Source organism: Rhinoraja longicauda, chromosome 30 (genome assembly GCF_053455715.1).
Source record: "Rhinoraja longicauda isolate Sanriku21f chromosome 30, sRhiLon1.1, whole genome shotgun sequence".
In the NCBI taxonomy this organism is placed as follows: Eukaryota; Metazoa; Chordata; class Chondrichthyes; order Rajiformes; family Arhynchobatidae; genus Rhinoraja; species Rhinoraja longicauda.
In genome coordinates this window covers 17,782,544-17,786,740 of record NC_135982.1, presented here as the reverse complement: position 1 = coordinate 17,786,740, position 4,197 = coordinate 17,782,544, and positions in this window count along the sequence as shown.

Below are 4,197 nucleotides of genomic sequence, written 5' to 3'. Positions count from 1 at the left end.
CTGCAATCTGAGTTGATAGTTCATATGTTAAACATATGCAGTATTTTGCAGTCTTTAAGATACCAGCAAAATCTTTAGCATCAAAGTAAACACGAGCTCGGCACTTTGCACCCATTAAAATACAGGCTACATCTTCACCGGCTTGATCGATAACATTCCTTTTGTCATAAGAACATCAGATATAGACAAGGAGAGACAAAGAGTCAATGGTATTGACACAGTGGGCCTCTTGATATACAATATAGTTCTGTAGCTCCATAATTCTGAAAAGTATCTGTGTGGTCCCAACTTATCAGAATGGAATTACTTCTGGTTCAATCAGGGAGACGTAAATAATGAAAAAGCAGAGTAATCTTAAGTAAACAATTAAATAATTTTAATTAACAATAAATCATCTATCATTTTCAACAGAAGCATGGGGTTCCAGAACAGTAATTGAGCAACCTTCCACCATCACCCTCTGCTTCCTTCCATGAAGCCAATTCTCTGGCTGGCTAGCTCTCCCTGGATCCCATGAGATCCAACCTTCCCGAGCAGCCTACCATGCAGAATCTTATCAAATGCCCTGGTGAAGTCCATAAAGCCAACATCTACTGCATTGGCCTTGTCAACCTTTTCAGTTACAAAGATTGATGAAGGCAAAGTCGTAAATGTTGTCTCTATGGACTTCAGCAAAGCACATGGACTACCCTCTAAGTAAATCCACTGACCCGTGAGGCCCCCCCTTTAACCACTCCCTTCTTACTTTAAATCACTGCCCTCTGGTTTTAGAATCTAGAATGGTTTTAGAAAAAGGCAGTGAGCAATCACTTCATCCATGACCTTCAATATTTTGTAAACTTCAGTAAGTTCACCCTCAACTTCCTAGGCCGCAAAGAAAAATGTCCCAGCCCCTTCAGCCTCTCCCTATAACTCAAGCCTGCAAGTCCCAGTAACGTCCTGCAAAGAGCTGAGCTGTTTCCTCCAGGGTCCTGGCCAACAGCACCTCAACAGGTCATCTGAAGGCTGCCAGGTGAGTCTAGAATGTGCAAATTAGCTGCAGCAACTTCACTTCAAAAGATTACTTCACTGACTGAGTTAGTTGTCCTGGTGTCATGAAAACCACATGGTGTCATGAATCAAGCCTTTCTTTCATTCATTAGGTTCCATTAGCTGTGTGGCTTGTGTTGCTACAGGTCAGGAATTAAACACCCAAAAAAATCACTCAGGAGATTTACCAGTAAGAAAAATGGGATAATAAGCTTTACAACATCCCACACACCCCAAATGGGAATTGAAATATAAGACAGCTTGAAAATGTAAGTGTATCTGTTATCATAGACTGTGATGTGTTAGGCTGTCATTTTCTACCATTTAATAAGAAATGACACTAAATATATCCTTCAATGTACTAATCACTTGCTGCTTTCACTTGGGAAAGTGACATTTCTTTTATCTTTGCATCATTATTCCCTTATTAAAGATGTGTGTTAATTAGTACGTTCCAGCTTCACAACGCGTTAACTTGGAAGAATTGCTTTTTGGAATACATGTCACGCAAGGTGCTTGATATATCTGAAACATTGTCATTGAGACAGGGCCGCTTCATGCTTAATTTGGGAACCAGCTCAGTAAACCTAGCTAACACAGCCTCCTCTATGGTTCACCCTCAAAAATCATCAATAAACTCCAATACATCCAGAACTCCGCTGCCCGTCTACTCACCCACTCCCCGATCCGTGACCATATCACCCCTGTCCTTTACAAGCTCCACTGGCTCCCCATCCCCCAGAGAATCCAGTACAAAATCCTCCTCATGACCTACAAAGCCCTCCATAACCTGGCCCCATCCTACCTGACTGACCTCCTCCACAGACACGCTCCCACCCGTACCCTCCGCTCTGCTGCTGCTAACTTCCTGTCCCCCCCATCCGGACCAAACTCAGATCCTGGGGGGACAGGGCCTTCTCTATCGCTGCTCCCACCCTCTGGAACTCACTACCTCAGACCATCAGAGACTCCTCCTCACTCACCACATTCAAAACATCACTGAAGTCTCACCTGTTCAGCACTGCCTTCAACCACTGACCGTCACCTCACCTTATTTTTCCTTTTCTGTTCGTTTACTTATTTATTTATTTTTTCTATGTTTTAGTAAACCCTGTAAAGCGTCTTTGAGTTTTTAGAAAAGCGCTATACAAATGTAATGCATTATTATTATTATTATTATTATTATTAACACTAAAACCAGGGAGGGATCACAATAGCTGGGAGCCGACAGAACTTACGCAAGTAAGTTCAAGTATTTTGTCTGCTCCACTGCGAAATCTCCTAAATGTATGCCGACTTTGAAGAAGTTCCCCTCCTCTCTCCGGTGAGGAATTAAGCAACACCCTGTCTCACTGCTCCCCCTCTGTGATTCCTCCTGCTCTCCGGTTATCATTGTTGCTTTTTTACACATCTTTCATTCATTTGTTCCATTTATCTTCTATACCTCTCCTTTCCCTTTCCCCTGACTCTCAGTCTGAAGAAGGGTCTCGACCCGAAACGTCACCTATTCCTTTACTGCACAGATGCTGCCTGACCCGTTGAGTTACTCCAGCTTTTTGTGTCTATCTTCAGTTCAAGTATCAAGTTTGGCAAAGTGGTTGCATCTTTCATCTGCATTTGTCCTTACACGCTTAGATCACAACTTAAAATCTCCTTCATACCATGGAACATGTGTGTCTCTGCAACTCTCGCCTCCGAAACCTCCAATAACTCTGATCGTTAATCCTGCATTTGGTCGGCTGAGATTCCTTACCAAAACTTCCTCACCACTTCCCTTATACTGTTTCAGATCATAGGTGTCTGTAGGTCCCTTTGCATTGCTGCTTGCAACACCCAAGAACACAGGTGGAGCTGCAGAGATAACATTCTTTATTGAAGGCAATAACTGAGAGCAAACTAGCAGTTTTGGGCACAACAATGTTATTCTCAATTCTTAAAGGTACTTTGGAAAAAAAACCTGCAGATGCTGGTTTAAATCGAAGGTAGACACAAAATGCTGGAGTAACTCAGCGGGTCAGGCAGCATAGAAACATAGAAACATAGAAAATAGGTGCAGGAGTAGGCCATTCGGCCCTTCGAGCCTGCACCGCCATTCAATATGATCATGGCTGATCATCCAGCTCAGTAACCTGTACCTGCCTTCTCTCCATATCCCCTGATCCCTTTAGCCACAAGGGCCACATCTAACTCCCTCTTAAATATAGCCAATGAACTGGCCTCAACTACCTTCTGTGGCAGAGAATTCCACAGACTCACCACTCTCTGTGTGAAGAAATGTTTTCTCATCTCGGTCCTAAAAGACTTCCCCCTTATCCTTAAGCTGTGACCCCTGGTTCTGGACTCCCCCAACATCGGGAACAATCTTCCCGCATCTAGCTTCTCCAACCCCTTAAGAATTTTATATGTTTCTATAAGATCCCCCCTCAGTCTTCTAAATTCCAGCGAGTACAAGCGAGCATCTCAGGAGAGAAGGAATGGGTGATGTTTTGGGTCGAAACCCTTCTTCAGACTACCTCAATTCTTAAAAGGCACCCTTACATTTATATACAAGTAATTAGGAAGATAAGTAATAGGAGAAAGAATATGCCCGTCTGTGATTTTACTTCTGCACTGTCCTTCACAATTGCCACATACTGCGATTTCAATAATCCATCGATTTCAGCCTGGGATGTATTGACGACCAATTTCGTGGCTCAACTCTCTATGAAAATGTAAAGTTTGTCAGAATTATTACATTGCCTTTGTTATTGTCTTTGTTATTTGTTATTATTCCAATGGCTCTTCCTGTAAATCTGTCAGCAGGCGTTCTTTGCGTCTGGTTATTTCTTATGTCTACCCCAACTGATTCTATCTTTAAGCCTGGATTATATCCTCCAATAACTCTGATCGTTAATCCTGCATTTGGTCGGCTGAGATTCCTTACCAAAACTTCCTCACCACTTCCCTTATACTGTTTCAGATGATAGGTGTCTGTCGGTCCCTTTGCATTGCTGCTTGCAACACCCAAGAACACAGGTGGAGCTGAAGAGATAACATTCTTTATTGAAGGCAATAACTGAGAGCAAACTATGTGACATCTTTATTATCTGGACAACTCCCTTTCCTACTCCTCCTTTCCTATTCTTCCTTTATTATTGAAATATATTATACTGTATAAATGTCATTTCT